The 17975-nt window shown below is 35.8% G+C and overlaps 1 long non-coding RNA gene across 6 annotated transcripts in view; it reads right to left on the bottom strand.

Annotated features, from left to right (window-relative positions):
- The window catches only part of LOC121076840, a 247404-nt gene that overhangs the window by 197925 nt on the left and 31504 nt on the right, over positions 1–17975 (bottom strand). The gene's annotated exons all lie outside the window — the stretch shown is intronic.

Raw genomic sequence — 17975 nt, forward strand, 5'->3', positions numbered from 1 at the left:
TTGCTGGATATGTTTTAGAAAGGGGACAGTATATGAAGAAAAGAGGTAACTCAAATGGAAAAAAATAAAAACAAGTTCCAGTAAGGGTGTATTTCCTCAAAAAGGTATTGTACAGTAATTAAGGTAATTGCCTCTGTTTCTTTCTAGATTAAGCAAGCGAGACTTCGTACACAGTCTGTCCTGTTTTAGAGAGACTATTTATTAAGATAGATAAACATAGTAACATCAGAGATATATAATATAAAGAAATGTGTACATTTAACTAGAACGTCCTTCAAGACCTAAAGGTTTATGGTTAGCTGCTTGTGACAAATAAGTGTAACAGTATGCCAAATAAGTAATTAGTTTCAGGATCTCTCTATCTTGCAATAGAACACAGTGCAGCAACTTGCCAGCTAGCACCAACCTCAGCTGATATATTTATATAATGCATAGCCACGTGAAGCTACTTAGTCCCACTAGTCATATTGCCAGTTCTCTTTAATTGATAGTCTTTGTCCTCAGCAGGTCCCCCACTTAGCTTTTGCATTACACCACAGTGGCACAGCTGTTTTCTTCTGGTTCTGGAAAGAGGGCAAACCTGTTCTGTGCTGAGAGATACTGCATGGGATCAGCATGCCTTTAAGCACTTACATATGAGAACATGGACCAATATATGGAAGAAATTGTAGTGTTAATATTCATTAAATTATTATCCTTAAAACTTATCATCCAACTCCAGAAACTGTCCTTGACATCAGTACTTTGAATATTTTTCCTAATTAATATGATGAAGAATGCAGAAGAACAAAGGTAAAAGGCCACGACAGGGGAGAGACCCTAAAAAGAATAATTTATTTTCCCCTTTTCCCTGTCATCTCAAGCGGCAGTATCATAAAAGCAGGCTACCTTTTTTATTTTTTTTTTCAATCCTATAAGGGAAAGAAAACACAACAGGTACCGGTGCCAACCTGGCATCCACTGGGTCTTCTGCCTTGCCAAAATCTTTCATTGAGCTGCTAGTTGAAAGCGTGAGGAGCATGCTGATGCTGCAGCTGCTGCTGTGTTTGTTGCGTCCTATACTGGTGGAGCTTCTCCAAGGATCTCCTCCAGAACAGCTCATTTTCAGTTCAAATATAATAAAACTCCACATCAAATAAGTTTCAAAAAATCCTTCTCAGTCAGAGAAATCCTGACAGCACTAAGATGCAAGTCTAAGGCAGCCTTAAGCAGAGCGCTGGCCTATAGACTTGCTTTAAGCAAATGAATAATTTCCCTTGTGTTACTTGGCCACTCCTCACAACCCTAAGTCATTAGCAGTTGGGCCATTACTGAATGCAAGCTGAAAAGCATTTTTATTAAAAATAAATAAATAAAAATCTGTTAACTGCATGCCCTCTCTCATTATCTAATGTGCTACCTGAATGGATGTTACATGATTTCATGCATCTGTCCTGCATCATCATAGGGGTACCCAACAGTTTAGGTTAACAGAAAAGTTCCAAGGCTGCTTTTTACATCATGGGTAAAACAAATACAGCTACAACACAACCTGAGAGAAAGAAGAGCGTTGGAAGAACTGTGTCAGCTGCTAACACAGATCATCCAATTGTGTCATCAATGTCTGAGAACGCTTTGGTAGTCTTTCTAAATCTGGATTAACAAAGGAAAGAGAATTTCTCTAATCATTATACTGTTCAGAATATTATTTCCAGGGAAGCTTTTAAATGGCACGGATGATGACAATGGTGATATCTTAGTAATGATAAGTGTATTGAAAGTCCAATATATACTACGCCCACATAGGTACATAGGCTTTCTTGGCCACCTAAGCTGTAGCCAACTGCTGCAGTCTGCTAACACAATTTTGATACAAGGACCCAATCCAGGGCTACAAACCCATGGGACTGCAAAGGATTCCAAGCTTGTTGGTTGTGAGGTTGAGCTGTGAGTGCACACCTGATCATAATGCATGCTCCATGCTTGGCACTGATCCTACAGCAACCAGGATCAGGGAGCAGCTGGGAGCTAGGAGAGTATATATTTAAATACCACCTAACCAGGTAAAACAGAGGAGAGTAACAGCTTCAACTTGTAGAGGAAGAACAAATGTCTACCAAAAAAAAAAAAAGTAAAAGAAAGAAAGAAAAAGATATGTTAACAATAGGAAACAGCCCTAATACTTATAGAGCTTGCTCTGAAAGTACAACCTTTCATATTGCAGCTCAGATTATGGTGTGAGACCAGTCCCCAGAGGTTCATATTTTAAAGTAGACGTCAGAGAACTCTTACTATACTTGTAACATTTCAATTTACTATTTTAATGTAATAACCCCTACTTTCAGAGAGGTCGAGCACCTTTACCTCCTACTGTCTTCACTTGAAGCTATAAGTGCTCAGCAGCCATGACTAATGGGCCCAATATTTTTTGCCACAACAGGGCATGATGGAGATTTGCATAACTTGAATAATAGTAACTTGCCTAATGATCTGCATTCCCTCTGCAAAGGGTTCCCGTAAGATTTTGACATGACTGAAAAAAAATTTAATATCAGTCAAATTCCAGAAAGATACATTCTAATAGTTTTGTCGTTACAGAAATCATTTTCAGGTTATAAGAGAAAACGAGCTTGTATGAAACAGTAACAATGGAAAATAGGTGCACTTGTCTTCTACACTGACATCTATGGGAAATCAGTATCTTAACAAGTAGACCAAAATTAATGGATTCTTAAATGGCGCATTGGCTTCATAAGTAATGTAAAATAGTTATCTACGTCCTTTTGAACTAAACTTCCTGTCCTGCTTTGTAAAAGAATCACAGAATCGTCTAGGTTGGAAGAGACCTCCAAGATCACTGAGTCCAACCTCTGACCTAACACTAACAAGTCCTCCACTAAACCATATCACTAAGCTCTAAATCTAAATGAATCTAAACTGGAGGAAAAAAAAAACATGCTTAATGGCTCCTATTTGATTGCTTAGCATGCTTCCCTACAAAACTTCATTTTCTCAATAACTATCTCTGTCTGAGAGCTTTCAGTCTCCTGCAGACAACAATGCAGCTTTCTATTTACCTGTAGCAACTGCTTATGAATCAAATGCTGGCTAATGCAGAACCCTAGTTCTCCTGAAAGACAAGGAAACAGACCACTCAGCCTGATTCTGGTGTTTGGAGATACAGTGAAGCTTTGCACTTGTTTGCAGAGTTTAAGACCATATAAGAAAGAGCCATTACAGTAGTTCAAAGCCAACCTCCTGCTTAACAGCTGAAGCATTTCACCAGGGAAGTCCTGCATCATGCGGGTAACCTCAAGTATATCTCTATAGAAATGCATCAAAATGCAAAGTCATTTTTTATTGCTAACGTGCACATATAAAGAATGAAGCTTGCTCTAAAGTCCTAGGCCCATTTGTTCACAGAATCACAGAAACACACTGAAAGATGGTAGTATGGTACTCTCTGATAGTACAATAATTTAGGTAAAACACATCTAATCTAAATTTTAAAGGATACTTGTAAGACTGGAGTTCCATGAAAGGACAGTAAATTTTATTAAACACAGGTAGTTAGCTGGAGGATATTTCTCTGGCTTCTGGCTGTTTTGCACATATTATATATGCATACATTATTCAGTGCAAATGAGTTATACCCCTTTTACCACATGAAACCCCTAGCTACGCTGCAGATCAGCTGCACAAATGGATTCAGAAAGAGATGCCCATTTGGCTGATCTGAATTCAAAAGAAAACACTTTTTGATCTGGGTTTATTGTAGTGAGAAAACTGCTGCTTCCATAAAACTCAAAGCAAGTAAATGCAGATAGGAATCTTTGTTTATTAGGAATAGTTTAAAAAAAAAAAAAAGTCACTTTAGGCCATGGTGAAATCAGCAGTTTCAGATAGCACTACTTATATTTTACAGTAGACATTTTATGAATAATACTCTTCATAGCTTTCTACAAGCATGAAAATAGGTTTCAGTTTGTGAACTACCAGAATATCCTGAACAGTAAGATTCATGTTGTTTCTAGAGTTTTGTGAACAAGACTGGAAGGAAAGAAAGACTATTCCTTTATTCTGGTATGATTCCCTACTGAGTGTCAATATATTGTCCCGATATCTAGGGCTCAAAGTCTGTGAAAGTTGCTAGTGCTAAATTTGCAGTGGTGAGTACAGTGAATAGAGAGCATCTGCTCCAGCCTTTCAACACATACTGCAGCTGCTGGTGCAATGTATCCTGCTGTGCAGCCCTTTAGGGGATACTAGAATTGTTTCATCTGTGCCCTAATGTTAGAGCTGACACAGGCATAGACAGTCGACAGCTTGCCCCCCTTTTGTACCTGCTTTAACAGTAACCCTTTGGGGACCTGCCTGTCCAAGGTGGCAGAAGTGAAGATTGCAGTAATCATCCATACTTGTGATGTTGCACTCCTGCAATTGAGGTATTTCTGTTAAAGATCGCATCAAAGTTTTAAATTATAACATAAGACAGAGGCTGTACAATCCAACTATAAATTTTGTACAAGAATAGAGAGAACAGAGACAAGGGAGTAGCAGCAGCACATTGAGGCAGCTAGGTCAAAGACCATGTCAAGAACCTGAAAAATCACAGAAAGACTCTAAAAAGGCTGTCAGACATATCCTCCAGCAGCAGCAAAAACACAGAGACTGTATGAGCAGAGACGGGTTTGAAGTGTAGCACATTTGAAAGATGTGAGGTGTAGCAAGCAAAATGACTTGGCATTAAAGGCCAAGTCTCTGTGGTAGGCTACATGGTTCTAATGCTACAGAAATAGCCCTATAGATTCTCTATAAGAAAAGCTCAGATGTCCAGGGATGGGTCTCTCTCACTTTCCTGCTCAACTCTATGGATGAAATAAACTTCTCAGCTAATTTTTACTGGTGTTCAAATAGCGCATCTCTTAGATACCAGCTCTGAGATGGATAATGCAAGTTCTTCAGTCTTAGCGATAGCATCAAAAACCTTCCTTCTTCTTAGGCACCTACTACTTTAAAGTCCAACTTTTCATTTTGAAGAATGGGGATTGGAAGGGTTGAGGGCAGACTTCACGAAGTAGAGTAAATTAATTAATAATTACTACCCTACACAGCAGAAGCAGCCTGCAACATCTCTAGAAACAGAAAGACATTGCTAATACGCTGTTGTAATCCTGTCTCAGCAATCCAACCCCTCAACCTGTTTCTTTCAACAGAGAAAAAGATGATGCACCAATGACATTGCAGATTAAAAGACAAAAAAAAAAAAAGAAAAAAAATTATGAGTCCAAAGCAGAAATACACAAGACAAAAAGTCAAATGCAATTAGTCAGTGGAAAAAATATATATATATATCAAAATCCAACATCCAGAGTGAATGATTCTTGATAGCATTGACTATAATAAAGGGGGAAAGTCAGAAGCAAATTAAATAAATTTATTCATCTTTATTCCAAATTGTCTTCATCCAATATTTAATTATTTAGTTATCATAACCAAACATTTTAATTTTCACTAAATGGAAAATTTGTTCTAACTGCTTCATTGTCTGAAATCTGTGGGTTTTCTAACTCTTCTTCATCCATCAATAATTTCTGAAGTTATGAAAGAACTCAGAAATCCTTTCCTCTGTTGTAGATCACAGAGCCCTCACCTGTCTATGAAATACATTTGTTGGCTATACCTTCTCCAGAAAGGTTGTGCAGTTTATGTGAGAAACCTTGACTCCCAGGAGCCAAGTCACTAGTTGCATTCTGTCACTATAACTAAGGTCAAAAAGGTAAGAGAGCCCCATGTTTCTAAGAAAACCGCTCATAGTCTGTGGGCTCTAAAATATTGTCGTCACTCCCAAAAGGAGATTCCATCATAAATAGTCTCTGTTGGCACAGAAGCCAGTGTGACTATATTCTTCAGTTGATGTAAGCCATATGATTTTTACTGCAATGTGTACAGCAGGACAGGTATATTCATAGATATATTAAATTTTACATTATTTTAGAATTTGTGGAGCAAAGTCCTCTCATGTTACAATTACAAATTTCCATGTTTACTTCTAAAGTGAAAGTCACTGAAAGAAAATACATCATCCAGAATTATAAAAAGTATTACAACATTCTGTTATTGACCTGTGAACTCCTGGTTTCTTCTAATCAGAATGTCTGTCTTTGTTACTTCCAAACCATTAGTGTAGTCTAAAAGAAATATGTAAGTACAAGCTTTTTAATTGCTCTGTATTAATTTAGAATTAAAAGTTCACAGGAGATGTTTCAAGCTGATTTGTACCTTGACCATGCTGTTTTTTTCATTATTGTGCAGCTAGCAACCCAGGAAAGCCTAGAACTATTAATAATCATTTGATCCTGTGCATGCACAAAATATTCAGCCCAATAACATTAGCCCAGCTCAGAAAAGAAATGCAATTTACAATGTAGTCCTTTAAAGAACCATGGAGTGTTAAATAATTCTCAATTAATAGAAGTGGAAAACAAGAACTGTTCAAATACAGGTACAAATATATTTTAACAAAGCCATAGCTCCCTATGTGCCTACACCTATGTATAGTAACCAGTCAAGTCTTCACCATCACCACTAACATTTGGTGACATTTCCATTATGCTAAACATCACTTTCTAACATGTTTAGAGTCCTGGATCTCATTCCATTTAAATGGAATCACATAGGCTACAGATACTTTGTGTTCAACGTAACAGATCAAGAGCTCAAAGTGATGATGCTGATAGTCTTACTATTCAATTATGCATTGTTATGCAAACATCACAAAACTCCATTAAAGATGTCTTTTCTAGTTTCCAGAAGTTTAGGTCTAAGATATGAATATTCTAGAATATTCTAATCTTTAAAATATTCAAGTGATTAATCATAAACAGTGAGAAATATTGTTGTTTATACTTTGTGCAAACTAGGCCAATATGTGGATTATCACTAAATAATCTGTGAAAACATATAATGAGTGGAGGAGCTGTGGTATATAAAAAACTAGCATAATGCTACATTACCTTGCTTGTGAAAGGTTGCCTCGGAAAATGGTTACTCTACACAACAGTAATTATATCTTTAGATACGCTTTAGTGGCAGGTATATTACACATTATATACCTTAAATCAAGATTATTTTATAGATGATACATATAGGATTGAGTAATAATGGACCATTATGTAAAATACTGGCCTCTTTAAAAAGCTATCTAAGAATGATGTTAAAATACTTTTATCTGTTTTGTTAGTTACTATTCCATTTTTTATTGCTGTTTATTCTCAGTCTCACCTGCAGAAACTAGAAATTGAAGTCAATTGCATTGAAGCTAAGAGTGAAAACTCAGTGACTTATTAGGTACAAAACTGTGTTCTAAAGCCCAAGGGATGCAAAAATTAGCATGTCAGCTGAATGTAATCTAGAGGACTTCAGATACACCAGAAACTTAACCTAGAATGTTGATAATAGAGTACTCCATTCCTTTCCATCCTTCTAACAACTTTACACCTTTTATGCCTTTTCTCCTTCTCAGCAAAGTCTCCACTATAATTTTTGCTATGCCAAGGGTTTCATTAACAGACAATATAAATTGCTGGTAGTAAAGATCAGTTAAAACAGGAACTTCTAAGCTTTTGCTTTTCTCCTTAGCAAAAACCTCACATCTCACCAAATAGTAACGTGTTTTGTTAAACAAAAATATTGTATTTACAGTAGAAATTCAATATATTTGGATAATAACAACAAATAATTACATTTAAAATTGTAATCTTGAATTAAAACATTTCCTACTAGAGTAACAGACTCTCTAACTGTTGATAGTTTCCTATAGCTTAGAAATAAGTTTAGGAAAAAGGTTTTCTCGATTAAAAACAATCAATGATAATTTGATTAACATGAACAATTTTTGCAGAAATAGTGATACCTCTGAAAATAAAAGCCAAGAAAAAATAAAGTAATATAATTAAAATATCATTTATGAAGCTTGAATCTATACTAATTTATTTACTGGTATTTATAACTCTATTATATTTACTACTATAATAATTCCCCAAGGTGCCATCATTCATTACTAGAACAAGCAAAATCGGAGATGTTTGTCATTGAGATGTTTCCTTTGTTTGGCTCCATTTCCCTGCATTAAACTTTGAATATAACATGACACAGAGGACGTAAGTGAAGCACAACGTCTCCTTGAGACGGAGTGTCAAAGACTAGCAATGGGAAGCTCTCATTTAAGATAAAAGACATATGGAGTAAAAAAGTATAAAAACAAATTTTTTCATGATGACTCCTCCTCCCCCCCCCCCCCCCCCCCACCCTCTTACAGAGTAAAACCTTGACATTTGTTCTGAGAAAGACTAGTTCTAACAAAGCAAAAACAACCAACATGGCTAGCTGATGTTCATGTTTCCCTTTCGCAGATTCTGGCCTGCCCCAGAGAAATTAGTGTGCTTAAGGAAGTATTTCCACAATTTGTCCCAGACATTTAAGCACATTTTTACCAAACAGTATTACAAAAAAAAAAAAAAAAAAAAGAGGGAGAGACTTAAAGTATTTTATGAAAAACAACGTAACCTGATACGGTGCACCACATAATTGGATAAGAAGAAATGTCTATGACATAATGAGATGAGAAGTTAAGGTCACACGTGTCAGATCAATAAGCAATAATGACTGAGACAGAAAGCATCTCCATTGAGATTAATGGCCATGTGGGGGAGTGTTCTAGTACTACATTCAGATCCATTAACTCCACAATGTCATTGGCGATTTAGCAATTGCCCTATGGTTTAATCTCTGTTACAAGTGTATGGTTGTTTTTAAAGAGAATATCATTAGGATATTTTGTTTTTATTTCTATTCTTACTCATGCAAAATGTGGCTTCATGCTACACTAAAACACCACATAATCGTAATTTATATCCAATTATTTTCTTATGCACAATTTCTATTACTGAATTACCTTTTGAAGTAACTCTTTAGAAAGTAATTTTGATATGACTGAGTGCTGAGCAAATCAAATTTTGACGTTTTAAAGTGAATTTAATGCTAAGGGTAAATTTATGGAAATAATTAATCACGTTCTCCATTTATTCTCCAGAGAGATACATCAATGATAAGAGCTTGTAAGCTTTCCATAAGATACCTGTTCTTTGATTTTAAAACAGGACAACCTCCAGACCTTTTATTTCCGAACATGAGTCCTAAGATAGCTTAAAATGGCATCAAATTCCTTCTTCAAATGTACACATAGTCTAAGATAGCAAATTTATCCATTTCTTAATTTGTCCATATTTGAATTAACACAAATTGGGATTAACAGGGAAACATTATTTGAATGAAAATAAACCATATGCCCTTTGTACTTGCAACTTATGTACTTGCCCTTATGTACTATATGTCCTTTGACTCACCTTTGAGAAACTCTGAAAGATCTTTATTTTAGACAGAGAGAACAAATTAAGATCCTATTTAATTTTGGAGACAAAACATCCACTCTTTCCTTGTTGTTTCTTAGAAATTTGGTACTTAGGAACCAGTCCAGGGCTCATGAGAATAATAAAAAGCTTTAGTCAATGCTGGATCAGCCTCTTCATTTACATATTTTGTTAGAGTGGTGCTCTATTCTATATTACAGCCACTGAGTTTTCCTTGTTGACATTTCTTGGTATAATAGTGAAGTAGAAGAGATAAGCACTGGGACAGCTAGGACTGAGCAGAGGAAGAGCAGTAGGAACAGATGTGAAAGAAGTAGGAAGGAGAATAGAGCATTAAGAAAAACTAGGTAAGGTGAGCTTACAAAAAAACAGCTGGACAAGAAGGCTGACAGGGAAAGGATCACAGGTAAAGGTATCAGCTAATATGAAAGATCAACTTGCTCGGCAGCGCTGCAGAAAGAGTGACAAGTGAGCCAGGAACAGATATACACAAAGGTGTTTAAAGGAGCTTCGTTGCTTGTGGGACAGAACTAGTTCTACCACCGAGGCTAGAGAGTTGCTGAATAAGAGTGTTGTATCCTTTCACATTGGTAACGCGGCCCCCACCAGCTCTTAGTTGAGCATATTCAAATGGAAGTGATTATGAATTACTTTTGATTTTTCTCTTGACTGTCCACAAAAAATAAGATATGATACTCATCTCCCCTAAGCATACACAACTCTCCTAGTGATTAGACAAGAAGTTCACATAGGGCAGGACTGGATATAAATGGAAGTTACAGGCAGGTAATTTGAAACTCAGAAGATAATCCTCAAAATTAACTCAAGAGGCAATATTTCACCTAGTTTTGTTACAAGACTGCTAATGGACTTCACCCAGATCATTATCAAATGGAAATAAGTGAACTGACTTAAGCCATATTCAAACCAGAGCACAAGTTCTTAGCACTGCTGCCTTGTTTTTTACTGTACCAGCAGGTCATTGCAACAACTAAAATTTCTTGATAATGATTGGAATTGGCTGTACATTGGCAAGCTGAAAATACCCTCAGGCACGTAACATTTTCTTTAATAAGCTTAAATTAATCAGCAAGTACACTGTGCATATGTAAACAAGTCAGTTAAAGGAAAGTAGTAATGTAACAGTAATATTATCACTAATTTCTACACTAAAAATAACATAGAAGTACTTCATAGTATTTCAAACCCATAGTGGCCTGTGGCAAAATTATTCTGGTTTTTAAAATAAAATGCATTAATATTGATATACTTTCTTGAAACAAATAAACTCAATCTTCTAAAGCAGTAAGGCCTATCGTCATTCAGTTTTTCTCAAACCAGATTAAGGACATCTACCAACACAATTATTGCAGTTATACTGCAAAGTTATCACTCTCTTATCCCATTGGTGTATTCTCTTTTTTTCTGCTAATGTAGAAAGTAATGAAGGACAAAAAGGAAGAAATATGCCATAGCCAAAAAGAGAAAAAGTGCATTTAAATGGCTTTTTTTGATTTTTCAGTATACTCATTAGACTTAGCATGCATGGTCAGAATAGCAATACCAGCAAACCTTTTTTAATTGCACATTCTATTTGCCCCTATTGCATGCATTCAACCTGCAGAGAAGAAAGACATTTAAAGATTACCAAGGCAAGTTTGTAATGAAGCGGATACCTCTTTGTCTGTCCTTGCGCCAACAGCAGCAGAAGGGATACTAATTAGAGGGTGAATTATTAGCTTCCCATGGTGCACTGCAGGGGCATTAAAAATGAGTGTAGTTTGTTGCTTTCCTCTTAGATAGTTAGTTCTGGTTTAATATATTCTTGTTTCTAGGTGAGCAGCAGGGGACAGTTTTTATGATTATAATTGTTGCATAATTACTGGCCTAAGGTTGCCTATTGTTAAATAAAAATGCTGAGATACTAATGTTTTACTGAACAGTACAAGTAGATAAAATTGTAATATATTTTCCTGAACAATATAAGCTTGTTATCTGGCAGTTTGGTGACAACTCTTAAGTTGTCTTGTGGATATAGACTCTGATTTTTTTTGCAAAGGCTAAAAATAAAATGCCTTTTTATTTTTACCTGAAATAAATTCAGTTTTTAAAAAAAGAAGTTATGTTTTAAATTGTTCCAAAGAGAGGGCCAAAGTCTCACCTAACCCCTGTCAGGTCTTACCTGATAAGGAATGAGAAATGACCTCAGAATTAAACCTTGTAGATTTGATTTTTTTCTTCTATTACAAATATACAAACATTCTAATTTTTCTGCACATATTTTACCCTTGCAATAATCCAAAATTACTTAAAAACATAGAAATGAATGACAAAAATAACTAAAGAAAAAATAAAGAAAATTAAGAAAATTTCACTATAAAGCCAAAGCAGAAAATTATATCTTCTTTGGTTCCACCTTAGGTAGCAGAAGAGTTGTCTGAATTTGCAGCAAAAAGGTCAGAACAGACTACTTTGATGTCTCACGATTTACCCAGGTGGAGATTTATCTACCAAGCCACCTGTTCTGCATCAAAACTCCCTTTAGAGAAGCATTCTGAAGGCTAAGGATCAGCTCCTGTCACTTGTGCCTATATCACATTTACACAGACTTCTTTTTGAATTGTGCAAATTCTAAATGTAAGTTGTCAAACAATTATCTTAAATAAACGATGATATTTTAACCTCATCTTGTTCTTTCTACAAAGAAGGAGCAAGACTACATAGGAGAAAGGTAATAATTTGTAAGAAAGAAAAAAAGGAAAAAGAAATTACTTTCATCAAATTTTTCAAAAGGCAGTTAGAAATTTGCTCAGCATTGTACTAAAGCTGATAAATTTCTAATAAAGGTTACTCTTATGAGCTGTTCAATGGCAAAACTTTCGTTTTTTAAACTTAGTTCAGAAGAGTAAAACAATTAAGAAATAGCTACAAATGAAGAATAAATAGAGTCGAGAAACAAATTAGTTTTCTTTAAGAACCTTAAATGGTCTTTCAATGCTCTTTTTCCTGTTGAGCCTGTTCTTCCTAATTACTTTTCCTTCAGACAACATAGGCCTTACTCACACACTTCCAAATTGAAGCATAGGGTCAGACCTTTAAAGGTCTGGAGAAACCATCCTGTTGCCTCAGTCATTCCTCCCCTTGCTGCCTTCAGTCTCTTAAATAGTATCTCAGAAAACCCAGAGTTCCACCAGCTTATCTGAGACTTGCTATGGCTATGAAGAACTTTTTTTTTGGAACAAAGCAAATGATTTAAAGCATTTACTAAACTACTTTCCCCCCACCCCCCCAAACAATTACAGACATTTAAAATTCCTTAAAAGTAAGGCACTTGTAGCTAGACTCCTCTTTCATATCCAAACAAACAATACATTCCAAGGGGAGAAGAGAAATAAAAAACACCTCCAAGTACCACAGCGACTGTCTGGAAGTTTCTCTTCAAAATAATTCCCCTAGAACGGAAAATATGTCAACTGTATCCACACTAATGCCTACTATTTCAGTGCTGTTATATCTAAGAGATACATAAGTGAAGATAAACATGGTATTATTTGCAATTTGTTAAAATCACGGTTAGCATTTTAGTGCTCAGGACTTTATATATTGTTTTAGAGTACAAGAAAAAAAAATTACTATTGTCCATTCACAGTTGGTGCAAAATGTCTAATAACAACCTTCCCCTACTCAAGTCATTAGTATCCTTATTTATTTAACTTCTTCCACCCTGACCTAGAAAATACATCAGTCATTTTCTATATTTGCAATAAAATGCTGATCTACTATGCAAGCCTATACCGCCAGCTTTATACAATACTTGCACTGCAACGTTCTGCTGGTTGCCAATCTCAGAAAACCCCTTGGTGTTGTTGAACAATAGGAGATCACTGACCTTTCCTTCCTCTCCAATGAATGAACTCTTTAAAAGCTAGGGCCACCGTAGAGATAACAGAAACTAAGGAACTGATGGCAGGTGTCATCAGTGGAGTATTATGCTATTGTGATTAGAAGTATACCAGGCTGCTGAATTATATTGTGCAAACATCAAAAAAGCAAAGAAAAAATGGCTGTGCAGATTTGTAAATTTCATTTGAGAAGAAAACTTGGTATTTTTATCTAACTTCACATTTCTACTGTGGAAACTATCAGAAAATCTTATGGTTTCCCACAAAAACCTTGGTGCAACTTACTGCTGCTTACTTGCATATTTAAAAATACTTTTCAGTAACTTTAGGAAGGAAACTATATGGTGTATTCCATTTCAGAAAATTTGAATTATTCAGCATTCATATTCACAAATGATTTTTTTTTTCTTCCTACTTGTAGCAATCTCATTTATCTCTTTTGGCTTCAGATTTCTTTTCTTTTTCATTGTTTGCTTGTTTCTTGGTGCAAATAACCCCATAGCAAAACATTAAATTCTGCAGTGATTATATTTACCTAGCTCTGTGTAACTTTTCCTAAACAAACACAAAAGGGAAAAAAAAAATCCTTTGGCTTCACTCTATAAACTCCAGTATCAAAGCATAAAAACTCACTAACCACTTAAAAGAGTGTGCTAATTTCAGCCTCCTCTTCAGACTCTGTTCCAATAAATTGATTTTAAGTACATGCCTAACTGAGCCAGAAAGAGAAACATTTTTCAGTTGCAATTACTTATTTTAATTTTAAGCTTTCATCTTTTCCTATGATTTTCTGCTAAACAATCTAAGTTAAAGCAGTAAGCTAAACATTTCTATTCATATATTTGAACAATGAAGTTTTATCAAGCCTTTTTCATCCAGGCCGCTTTTCCTGTACACTGACTGGGGCATCAAAAATAATAGCCTATATCAAATAACCCTTCCTAGTTCTCAGTTACATTAATATAGCTATCTATAGCTTTTTCACATGTCAATGTAATTATTGCACAAAAAGTAAACAGATGCTTTTCCAATGTATCTAGGTTTCAAAATTTGAACACAAAATATTGTTGTTTCCATGTTTTTTCCTAATACTTTTTTTTTTTTTTTAAACAGTCCAATTCCATTCAGGTTGATCAGTTAGCTTTGTTTCTGGTTCTCACTTTTAGCTCAGCATTGTTGGCTTTGTAAATAAATAAATAAATAAATGTTGAGTTCAATAATGGGTTGCATTTACCATTAGAAGTCCATAAAATATATATAAGTTCTACAAATATTTTATGTTCAGAAACTGATTACATGAGCTAAATTATGACTTAGATCATATAGCACAGAGACAAAGGAAACAAGAAACCTCTATCAAACACCTCCATAAGGACTTAGCATCTTTGTTTTATTTGCACAAAGTGGCAACATAGCTACTCACTCTCTGCCTGTAACTGAGGTATAAATAGTGATGAGTGTCTCTACTTGCCAGGCAGAAACAACGCAGAAGAAGAGGTTTGATGCAAAGCACTTGAAGATTTTGCAACCTCACCCCCAAAACCAAAGATACTAGAAGAAACTGTTGCTCTTTCTCCTAGGTTGTGATAAAGATCAGGCTGTACTGTTCAGTTACTTGAATTATTCATAAAGCCATCTAGGAGAACAACAATTCACAATCTGTAACACAGGTTTAAGAGGTATTTAGGTTTTTAAATCAATGGCCCCAGAGATGCAAGGAACTCTTATCAGCTTTCATTGTGTCAAGTCTGTGGTTTTGTTTTGTTTTCCCCCTCCTGTTTGCATCACTAGTTATTTATATATCTACCCTGAAGACCCCAGGAAGAACCAACAGGATTCATCCACATAGATTACACTGAGGTACATGAACCAACCTCCTAAACTGGATATTGAATAGATATTCAATCTTGGCTTTTTATCAATTTAAGTAAAACCCAATTAAATTTGTGTGTGTGTCATAATTCCTTTTAAAATGAATCAAAAGAATATTAATATATTAATATTATTAATACTAAAATTATATTAAAATTATATTATAATATTAAGAACCCATGCAGTGTTTTGTCCAGAAAGACTGCAGTGATCTTCCCAAAAGAAATGCTTTTATTCCCTGGTACTGACAAACGTCTCTGTTACGAGTAATTCAACCAGCATCAGAAAGAGCCTTGCATTGATACAGTTAATAACTATTTGCATGCATAAGCTGCTTTTTATAAGTATAATGACAACTGCATTTGTGCTCATGAATTCTATGAAAGGAAAGACCAATCTTTGTCGCAGCAAGACCAAAAAGGATTGGGCGGCACCTTAAAGGTCTCATTGTGCAAGCCTCACTGGATTTGCTTTCATTGTATTATTTAAAAGAGAAGGGATTGCCCAAAGCAAGGGTAATCAAGACCTAAAGAGTGACTGCTTAAGCAAAATGACAGATGAATGTAACCACTGTAAAAATGAGAACGCAGCACTAAGGAAAACTCCATTTCACATAAGAAAGAAGAGAAAATATCTTCAAATGCTTTCTTTTTACAATGCTATGAGACATCTTGGCTGAAATCTGATTGTCCATTAACCTAAAGTTTGGAACACTGAGGAGAAGAATTAAAATTTAGGAATGGGAAAAAAAGATTTCATTTCCTAAGCTGAATTTACCTTGTTATCACCCTCTCTACAAAATAGGGAAAATCAACTCTGTGGTTAGCTGCACAGCATATTAGATAATAGCTTGAACCTCTTCCCCAAACATACATACAGTGGGAATTTTCCTAACAAAAACAGCAAAACCACACAATGCTATATAGTGTTTTAAGTGATAGCAATGATATTAAAAAGAGTTGAATGTAATGTAAGCTGGGACAATTTCCAAGGAGATGAATAGAGATACCATAATGTAAAAGGTGTTTGCTTCACAATGGGGAAGAATCGGCAGGGGCTGGGGAGGAGGCACAGAGGGAAATGCTGCAGGTTTATTTCTGGATCTCAGTAACAAAGGCCTGACAAGAAATGGCTTAATAAATTAGCTGTTCTGATAAGAAAGAATAAAAAGAGGAATATAGGTAGTGAGTAAATCTTACAAGATTCTGGGAACCCTGTATTTGTCTAGCATCTGACAGACCCTGCATGGATTTTTCCATGGCACACTGAACAGCCCCTGTCTGTGGAGAGGAGCTTCTCCTTTTGGGTCAATGCAGCTATTATATGATTTTTCTTACAAGAAAAGAATTCTATTCATTATTTCTACCATCACACAGAAAAGAAGTTTACATGAGACTTCCTGCTGCACTTTCAGACAAAGGCAAGGACACCGAGGTAGTGCAATGGCAGTACCAAGCAGGAGCTGCTGCAGGTTTCTCCATCACACTGAGCTGCCGAGGTTATTCTACAGCCAAGGGATCTGTGCTGGTGGCACAGCACAGCTTTGGGGTTACTAAGAGTAACCGTACTGTGGATCACCAACTCCTCAGTGTCCACAGGGCTCCCAGTCAGGAGCAATACAGTGTTACAGAAAAAAAAAAAAAAAGAACAAGAGCCTTTTTCTACCAAAATTTCTACAAAATAACATGTCACCTCTGTATCCAATTGGAACAACCTAAATTATATATATATATTTATAAATATATTATTATATTTAAATATATGTTATATAGAGAGAGAGGATCAGAGCAAAAATTCTCATATAGCTTTATGCTCAAATTAAAAAAAAAAAATTCAAAAGAACATTTACGTATATTGACTTGATGATGCGCAATACAAAGAGAAAGTGTTGACAACTCATAGCTGACCAAAGAAATAAGTTAATCCAGCTCCACGTGAACCAGTAATTGAAAACAATGACTTGTAAGACCCTGTCTCAAATGTGATTCTGAGAATCCAGCACTATAAAAGGGAAGGAAACAGAAGAAGATAGAAAAAAGATGCTAGAGAAGACAAAAAAAAAAAAAAAAAAGAGAGATTGTCAGCTAGGGGAAGAGAAGGTCGGAGAAAATATTGGACAACATGGAGAAAAAGATGGTCAAAGAAAAGATCAGAAAATAGAAGGATAGAGATGAAAAGAGGACAGAAGAAATCTTTGACCTTATTTGACAGTCTTAAGAGGTCAAAGATATTGAAGAAGGTAAGAGAAGCTTGGAGAACTTCAGAGAAGGTCAAAGAAAGTAGAAGAGTTGGAATAACTTCTGAGAAGGGTCAAAGAGGATCAGAGAAGTTCAGAGAGGGTCAGAGAAATCACAGATTCACAGAATCATCTAGGATAGAAGAGACCTCCAAGATCACCCAGTCCAACCTCTGACCTAACACTAACAAGTCCTCCACTAAACCATATCACTAAGCTCAACATCTAAACGTCTCTTAAAGACCTCCAGGGATGGTGACTCAACCACTTCCCTGGGCAGCCCATTCCAATGCCTAACAACCCTTTCAGTAAAGAAGTTCTTCCTAATATCCAACCTAAACCTCCCCTGGCGCAAATGTTCCCACAGTTTTCCTGTGCTCCAGCATAAGTCCTCCACAGGCTGCAGTCATTTCAGTTATGAACCTGCTCTGGTATGGGCTCATCCACGGGTCAAAGTCCCCTCCAGGCTGTGACTGCTGTACCATGGAACACCTCCTGCACCTCTGATCTTCTTGCTCCCTCTGTTCTCTCCTCCTCCATGCTTTTACACACTTT

Source organism: Cygnus olor, chromosome 12 (genome assembly GCF_009769625.2).
Source record: "Cygnus olor isolate bCygOlo1 chromosome 12, bCygOlo1.pri.v2, whole genome shotgun sequence".
Taxonomy (NCBI): domain Eukaryota; kingdom Metazoa; phylum Chordata; class Aves; order Anseriformes; family Anatidae; genus Cygnus; species Cygnus olor.